Genomic DNA, 9,514 nt, shown 5'->3' with positions numbered 1-9,514 from the left:
GAGCAGGTGGGTTACAGCCAGGGGTCCAGTGTGCAGGTGGGTGGGTACAGTATAGAAATCCCAGCTGTTCTCCAATACTGGCATGAATCTTGTTGTGCTGTGTCCCTTTGCCAGACCATGCTGAGCGAGGAGAGCATTCAGACATACAGATACCCCAGTCGGCCCTGGACACCCTGCCTCCAGCATCCCCCTGCGGCACACATCAGTCTCCAACCCACGCAGTCACTGGGCCTGGGCTGGCTGGGTGGCTGCCGCCACGCTGGGTGGCTGGAGAGGTTCACACATTTCAGCAATTTGCCAGGCTGCGTGACAATTACTGCCACAGATGCTCCTGTGTCAATATGGGCTCTGCTCTCCGCTCTGGTACAGCAATGGGTGTGCCTGGCGCGAACGCCACACGGCTCATTCCAGTAGAATTATGGGGTTGGGAGGAGGCCATTTTTGGATGGGATTGCTAGGGGATTGCAGCTTTCAGCCTCACCCCCGGCTTCTCCGCTCATCTCTCTAATGCAGTCAGGGCTTGCAGCTGGGCTCCCCTCATCCAGATCTGTCAGGGCTTCAGTGCTCCGTGCTAGCTTGGCCTTACTGCTTAGTCTGTGTTCATGTGTGACATGGGGCAGGGAGCTGCTGGGAGGGTGAGGTGCAATGTGGGGCAGGTGCTCAGGGTGAGGGGCACGTGCAATATGGGGAAGGTGCAATGTGGGGTAGGGGCATGTGCAATATGGAGCAGGGGCAGGTGCAATATGGAGCAGGGGCACAGGGTGAGGGGTACATGCAATGTGGGGCAGGTGCACGGGGAGAGGGGCACCTGCAATGTGGGGCAGGTGCAATGTGGGGCAGGTGCAATGTGGGGTAGCAGCACCCGCAATGTGGGGCAGGTGCACGGGGAGAGGGGCACCTGCAATGTGAGGCATGTGCACAGGGTGGGGGTGTTGGGCTTTGTGAGTCCCCTTTGGTTCCCCAGATCACTAGTGTTCCGTCCACTGGTGCTGAGACCGTTCCCTGGACTTGTGGAACTGATCAGATGCAGCATTCATCACCTTACAGACAAACAGAGAAATGCTATTGGGCTGAGCAAAGGGCCCCACAAGCTTAGCTACATAGAGATGTGCAGACTGTAACAAGGCACCTTCCACTGCATACAGGCCCCCTGTGTAACAAAGGGGCTCCTACAGGATCTTGGCCTAAACCAGGGGTGGCCAACTTGAGCCAGAGAAGGAGCCAGAATTTACCAATATACATTGCCAAAGAGCCACAGTAATACATCAGCAGCCCCCCATTAGCTTCCCCCCCACCCCAGCGCCTCCTGCCCACTGGCAGCCCCACCAATCAGCGCCTCCCCCTCCCTCCCCTCTCCTCCTGATCATCTGTTTCGGAGGGGGAGGAGCGAGGGCACGGCAGGCTCAGGGGAGGGGGCGGGAAGGGGTGGAGTGGGGGCAGGGCCTGTGGCAGAGCCAGGGCTTGAGCAGCGAGCACCCCCCGGCACACTGGAGAGTTGGCACCTGTCGCTCCAGCCCCGGAGTCGCCACCTATACAAGGAGCCGCACATTAACTTCTGAAGAGCCGCATGTGGCTCCGGAGCCAGGTTGGCCACCCCGGTCTAAACCTACATAGGCACTTACACAGCCTCACTGCTGGGGCGTGGGGGTGTTTAAAAGCCCGCAGCGGCCTTGTCTAGACCATGATAAAAGGGGTGTTGCCAGCTAACATGTTCTAGACACGGAGTCCAGCCACGGCAGCACGTATTGTACATGGGCTAGGCTGGGTTGGCTGAATCCGAGGGTCTGCGCTGGGCCGCAACTGGAGCATCTTAGCACCTCCTAATGGCACCGGCTAGATCCTCTCGGCAGCGGTAACTGATGTCATGGACCCACAAGTGAGCCCAGCGAGAGCGCCACGCTGTGAAACCACCCTGGAGCAGAGTGGCTGGATTTGTCCCCCAGAGTGACTGCAGCAGCAGCTGAGGGTGATAACTCAAGCTGTGGCCTAGACCGCCAGCAACCTTGAGTTCAAAGACCCAACACCCTCAAATTCAGGGGTTTTAGGTGTGGACAGGGCTTGGGTTCTAACGCGAGTTAACTCTGCAACAAAGACACCTCACGCATCTGACTTGCGCACACGAGACTTAAAACATGTTAGCCCGTGATCACCACATCTTTAAATCCTGGTCTAGACAAAGCCAGTGTTGGCCTAACTCTGCTCCCATTGAAATGAACCCTGGACCCATGTCCTGTGGAGAGATCAGTAAGTGGGAAAGAGCCACTTTCCAACCCCTGGCTTGCTTTATACCTCTCACACCTGCAGATGTCTCTAATACAGCCCTCAGAGATGACATTCCTGTCCCTTTAAATGCAGCACATTTAAAAAAAAACAAAAAAACAAAAAAAACAAAAACCACAACAACAACTGACAAGCTCCCTTGCTCTTAAAAGAGTGAGAAATTTTCATTGATTGATTTCTTCATGGCTTCTTAAACAGATAATTAATTCACCGTGAACCTGCGGCCACATCGTAGTGAGTCGTTAATATTGTAAATTCAGATATACTTCGATAACCACCTGACCCCCCCATCACCCCGAAAACCAGATAGCTGTGCAGTGGGGGGTGGAGGGGGCGGCAAATCGATTTTCGAAGACATGAAGGGATCACCCAGCAAAAGGAAGCTATTGATTCTCTCTTATAAGACACTGCTATAATATTTATTCTTTTGTAAACAGAATTAACCTGGCATCATGGGTCATTCCTATTGAACAGCACTCCTCTCGCGTGCTCAGTAGTATAGATTGTATCAGATGAGGTGGAAACATCCAAACCATGCCACCTACCCCGTGCTACATCCCAGGGCCTGCTCATCTCAGGGCTGTTGGCGATCACCTAGACCACATGGCAACTGGCGTGTCCCAGCTGGCTTGGAGGCTCCTTCCTAGCTATCCACATTCATGGCTGCTAATATATACGTGTCCCCCACCGCATCAGAAGCCATGCGACATACAAGAATCTTCTCCCATCCTATGGCTGTTTCTATCTCTTCCACAACCCCGCCCCCATCCCCGAATCCACTCCTGTCCCAGGGCTGTTATCACTCATCTTCTCCACCAGAATCCCTTCCTGCCAACCCACAGTTCCCAGAAGCCCGAGACAGGTTGGATTGTGTGCTCAGACAGCATACAGGGCTGAGCAGGGGTGGGAGTAAGGGGCCACAATTGTACCGGGGGGCCTCAAACAATCCACACCCCTGAGTGACAGAGTTAAGTCAACATAACCCACAATGGGCAAATTCTTCCGCTGGCCTAGCTACGGCCTCTCAGGGCCGTACCAGGGTGTGCCAGAACAGGCGCAGATCGCATTGCACTCCAGCAATTCACACTAGCATAAAGGACCCTTGGTGCCATGACAGTCCAGCACCCTTGGGCTGTTCTTTCTTGAGCTAGGGGCCAGTTTGGCCTCTGTCCAGGATTGGAGAGGGAGGAAAGTGGCTTCACGCCACTGCCTCACCTATGCTCAGCTCGGTTTGCAGATGAAGCTTTAGCTCAGGGGTTCTCAAACTGGGGGTCGGGACCCCTTGGGGGGTCGTGAGTTTATTACATGGGGCGGGGGTTGTGAGCTGTCAGCCTCCATCCCAAACCCTGCTTTGCCTCCAGCATTTATAATGGTGTTAAATATAAAAACAAGTGTTTTTACTTTATAAGGAGGGTTGCACTCAGAGGCTTGCTATGTGAAAGGGGTCACCAGTACAAAAGTTTGAGAACCACCGCTTTAGCCCCTAACAGGCTGGCTGTGAAGCGCAAGCATGGCCGGTAGAGGGTGGGAGGAGGAGACAGTGGGGAATTGACACACATTGGAGAGGTCCTGCTAGCCCAGAAGCTGTGTTAGTTAGGAGAGACCTTTGTCCTCCTACACACAGGCCGCGGGAGGTTGCTGAGCCGCAGGTGACCCACTTCCATCTCTGACCTCTGGCTTCAGGGACTGCAGTGACTCCTTAGGGCAGGAGAGGTGGGCTTGTGGAACACAGCCTGGCCACGCAGGCTGCTGCGGGTGGGGGATGTGTGAGAGATGTCGAATAGCCCTCTGCACTGGCTATCTCTGCTGCAGAGCTAGGCCAACGTGTGGAGGGCTTCTGAAGATCCCACCTTCAGCTTAATCCAAGCCAACCCCCCTGGTGGAGCCAGTGAAATGCAGATGGGAGCTCTCAGGGTGGAATTCACCTTGTGCAGAAGCCCAATGCAAGACCTATACACCATGTAAAGCCCTTAATATAGGTGTAGTAGCATGGTCCAGTGTCGAGGGCATTAGCCTGCCACTCGGGGAACCCATACGTGACCTTGGGCCAGATTCTTAAAAGTTATTTAAGATTGCCAACCTCAGCATTGCAAAGCCAAGCCTAAATCTCCTCTTCACAAGGCTCTTAGGAAACGAAATACCATCAACTGTCAATGGGATTTTGGTTTCTAAATCTCTTTTGAAAAGGAGATGCAGGCTCCTAAAGCAATTAGGCGTTGCAGTGCTGAGTGCAGCAACACCTAGCTACCTTTCCAAATCTGGGCCTTCAGCTCAGTGTCTCACCTATTTAGATAGCAAGCTCTCCAGGGCAGGGATGGCCTCGCACTCTGTGTGTGTACAGAGCCCAGCACAATGGGGCCCTGATGTCCAGAGGGGCCAGTACGTTTTCCAAAGTTGGCCCAAAAGAACGAGGAGCGAGAGCCCGCCCCAGCTGAGATGACTATGGTCAGTTCAGAAAGAAAACAGTGATAAGGATAACGTTTTTCTCTAAGAAGAAAGGTTATGGGCTAGTCTACATTAGAAGTGCTCACCTCTGGTGAAGCCACGCTATGCCAACGGGAGAGAGCTCTCCTGTCAGCATAATAAAACCACCTTTGTGAGCGTGTCAGCAGGAGATGCTCTCCTGCAGCATTGCGCTGTCCACACCAGTGCTGAGATCGGTGTAACTTACGTCACTCGGGGGGGGGAGGCTTATTCACACCTCTAAGTGACTTACATTATACCAACATAACCCATAGTGTAGGCAAGCCCTGCTTGTGCCAGGGCCCCAGGAAATGAAATGCCTCACTAAAGTACCCAGCAGCCCTCTAGGTACTGAAAAATGTAAGTAAAAGGCCACAGGTTGGGGTAAGTGCACCAATAACATTTTAAATGGCCAAGGAGAAGAGTAAATTCAGTGTCCTGAGTGCCCAGAGAGAGACCGTGCCAAAGGTTAAAGGGAAACAAATAGGCAACAGATAACTAAGCTGAGGAACTCACACGCTGCGGGATTATGGATTCATAGATTTTAAGGCCAAAAGGAACAATTATGGTCATCTAGTTTGACCTCCCTCATAACGCAGGCCAGAGGGCCTCATCCACTCACCTCTGCATTAAGAAACCATAAAATCATTGCTGATAAAGTTTGCAGATGACTCCAAAATTGGGGGAGTGGTATATAATGAAGAGAACGGGTCACTGATTCAGATGGATCTGGATTGCTTGGTAAGCAGTGTCCAAGGTGTATTTTAATACAGTTAAATGTAAATGCATACAGCTAGGAACAAAGAATGGAGGCCATATTTACAGGTTAGTAATGACTGAAAAGGAGTTGGAGTCATGGTGGAGAATAAGCTGAACATGAGCTCCCAGTGCGACGCTGTGGCCAAAAATGCTAATGTGATCCTCGGATACATGAACAGGAGAATCTCTAGTAGGAGCAAAGAGGTTTGTTTTAGAATCATAGAATATCAGGGTTGGAAGGGACCTCAGGAGGTCATCTAGTCCAACCCCCTGCTCAAAGCAGGACCAATCCCCAACTAAATCATCCCAGCCAGGGCTTTGTCAAGCCTGACCTTCAAAACTTCTAAGGAAGGAGATTCCACCATCTCCCTAAGTAACCCATTCCAGTATTTCGCCACCCTCCTAGTGAAAAAGTTTTTCCTAATATCCAACCTAAACCTCCCCCACTGCAACTTGAGACCATTGCTCCTCATTCTGTTGTCTGGTACCACTGAGAACAGTCTAGATCCATCCTCTTTGGAACCCCATTTCAGATAGTTGAAAGCTGCTATCAAATCCCCCCTCATTCTTCTTTTCTGCAAACTAATAATCCCAGTTTCCTTAGCCTCTCCTCATAAGTGATGTGCTCCAGGCCCCTAATCATTTTCATTGCCCTTCACCGGACTCTTTCCAATTTTTCCACATCCTTCTTGTAGTGTGGGGCCCAAAACTGGACACAGTACTCCAGATGAGGCCTCACCAAAGGAGTGGAATGATCGAATAGAGAGGAATAATCACGTCCCTCGATCTGCTGGTAATGCCCCTACCTATACAGCCCAAAATGCTGTTAGCCTTCTTGGCAACAAGGCACACTATTGACTCATATCCTGCTTCTCATCTATCATAACCTCTAGGTCCTTTTCTGCAGAACTGCTGCCTAGCCACTTAGTCCCTAGTTTGTAGCAGTACATGGGATTCTTCCATCCTAAGTGCAGGACTCTGCACTTGTCCTTGTTGAACCTCATCGGATTTCTTTTGGCTCAATCCTCCAATTTGTCTAGATCTCTCTATATCCTATCCCTACCCTCCAGCGTATCTACCACTCCTCCCAGTTTAGTGTCATCTGCAAACTTACTGAGGGTGCAATCCACGCCATCCTCCAGATCATTAATGAAGATGTTGAACAAAACCGGCCCCAGGACCAACCCTTGGGGCACTCCGCTTGATACCGGCTGCCAACTAGACACGGAGCCATTGATCACTACCCGTTGAGCCCGACAATCTAGCCAGCTTTCTATCCACCTTATAGACAAAGTTTTACTTCTATGTTTCGCACTGGTGCAACTGCTGCTGGAATCCTGTGTCCAGTTCTGATGCCCACAATTCAAGAACCCTAGACTAGACTAGAGCATATCTTTTAGAAAGACATCTAGTCTTGAAGCCCTCAAGTGATGGAGAATTCACCACATCCCTCAGTATGTTTATCCAGTGGTTAAGTGCATGCACTGCTAAAAATTTGTCTTTATTTCTGGGCTGAATTTGTCTAGCTTCAGCTTCCAACCATTGGATTTTTTTTCCTGCTGAATTAAAGAGCTGTCTGCGCTCAGAAACTGCTTCCCCAGATCAGGAATGGCTGCTCTCTTTGCCCTATCAAGGCTAAAAAATTTCGTGAAATTCAAAAGAGGATTGGAATCAGCACAGCAAAAGTTCATTTCTGGTAGAAGAGCATTGAAGAGCAGTCCCATTCAAATTAACCCTTATGTCAAGCTGAATTTGGCCCAACAATTATCTTATTTTTTTCAGGAATGTCCAAGGTACTGATCTTAGAAAGACTAACAATCCTCATGCTTCAGGGTACACTGTAAACTGATCAGTAGCTGGGGTCAGGAAGACATCTTCCCCATAGTAAAATATCAGAAAGTTAGCTGCATTAGGGATACACCTTCCTCTAAATTGAGGTATGCAGCATTCATCACTGTCAGAGAGTGAATACCAGGCCAGATGGAACTGTATCATCACAGCTCCCACAACGATGAATGGAAAGAAATGTGGGGCTACATATTAGACATGGAAAGGGCAGGACCGCAGGTGGAGAGAATGAGGAGCCAGCTGTCTGGAGATAAAGGGAACTATCATATAGGGTCCTGTGACGGTCTATGCCCCTTGGGTCAGGGCAACATGGCCTAGCGGCCAGAGTCTATACAGCAGCCTTTAGGTGCAGCACAGCGTGGCGTGACAGCCAGTGTCTGTAGAAGTGGGGCACCCACCAAGAGGTGAGGCAGCCCCAGTAGGGGGCCCCAACCCAGGGTCCTAACAGTGGCGTAGCAACTTGCCACTGACTCAGCAGGGGTTGAGTTCATCGGGTTCTCTGTGGTCAGTTGGGCCGGTCACCTCCGGTGGCTCCTCCAGTTGCCAGCGTTCAGGAGGGCCCAGGGAGACTTTGATTCCTGGCACAGTCAGGGGCTGTGGCTGGCTGTCCGCAGAAGCTTCCCAGACAGATCCTTCCAATGCGGCCTCCAGCCCAGAATGAGCTAGGCTTCCTCCCTTTATACTGCTAGAGCATTTAGAGCATACTCAGTCCTGCCAGGGAGGCAGGACTTCTGCTGTCAATAATATGGACTTAACCCTGTCTGGGCTACTGCGGGGTAAGCAGACCCCGTCACACGTCCCTTTAGCGCTCTAGAACATGCCTCTGCAGCAGGAAAGAGGTATTGAAGTATGTGTATTTGAGAGGAGATGCAAACAAAAGCCCTGAATCCAAACACCCCTGAATTCTGGAGACATTTATAGATTCATCTGTGAATTTCCCAGATGCGACCAATCCCAAGCACTCAGAAATCATGAGTCAGGCCCCAAAAATCATGAGATTAAATAAAATAATAATAAATGTTGGATTCTTATTATTGGTCTTCTAGATTTTGAGCCTTGAGGGCATCGTATTTGCTAGCTTTTCCATGTAACCAGGAGGATCAGAAATGTACTTTCTCTTTTAAGTGAGAGTTGAGATAATCACATCATCAAATGACTCCTGGAGCTGGTGCTTTAAGGAATGCACCAAGTATCATGAGATGTGTGATAAAAGCATAAAAGTGGACCACACTGCATGGGCCAAACCCCAGATCTGAGCAGCCCTGAGCTCTGGAGAAGTTTGTAGCTAGCTTGCTGAATATCTTTAGAATGGGCCAAACCCAAACTCAGTTCTCAGCACCCTGGAGCTTTGGCAACACTGAGATCCTGGATCTGAACTTCTCCACTTGGTCCTGTTGGCAGCCTCCCCAGACCTAGATCCGGATGCTGTAGGCCTCTGTTTGTGGGGCTTCCTTTAGCCCTTCCCCTGTCCCTGCCGGAGCCAGGGGGAGAGAGAGAGTATTAAATTGTGGAAAAGAATTGAAAAGAGAGGGCGAGAGAGAGAAAAGCAGCAACGGCCTCGTGGGGAGCGGAAGCCCTAATTAAAAGACAGGCAGACAGCAGCAAAGTCTCCCATTCAGAGGGATGACAATGGGACGGTCTGTGGAGCAGAACCGGGAGGGAATGAAAGGAGTGTGGGGCAGCAGAACAGCACCCTGGCAAGGGAGAGTCCTGGCTGACCTGCGCTCAGCCCCCTAGCCAGGCACACACCCCACTTTGGGGGCGGGGGGCTGTGTGCAGGGACAGAGAGATCACAACACAGCAGGCGACAGGCTAAGCAATTTCTATTCTCTCCCCCTCTCTATTTTTTCCCCACTAAACTCCTTTTGCCCCTGGCAAGATGCCTGAGGTCAGGTGAATGAAAGCTGCCCAGGACAGGAGAGATGCAGGACGGGGTGTGTGTGTGGGGGGGGGGTCATTGGCTGTACTGATGAACTACCGGGATGGCTGACAAGTGGTGCTGGGGGCGGGGGACGAATACCAAGCCCTCTTGGGTCACCTCCCCAATCCGTGTGGCCAGACAGGCCCCAGGGTGCCTGGCCTTTCCACTCCAGCAGTGTTCCTGAATGTGTTAATTAGCCACCAAGCACCGCATGAGTCATATGACAGCCATGAGCGGCTTGGC

Source organism: Caretta caretta, chromosome 7, assembly GCF_965140235.1.
Source record: "Caretta caretta isolate rCarCar2 chromosome 7, rCarCar1.hap1, whole genome shotgun sequence".
Classification (NCBI taxonomy): domain Eukaryota; kingdom Metazoa; phylum Chordata; order Testudines; family Cheloniidae; genus Caretta; species Caretta caretta.
Note: the sequence above shows the minus strand (reverse complement) of the source record.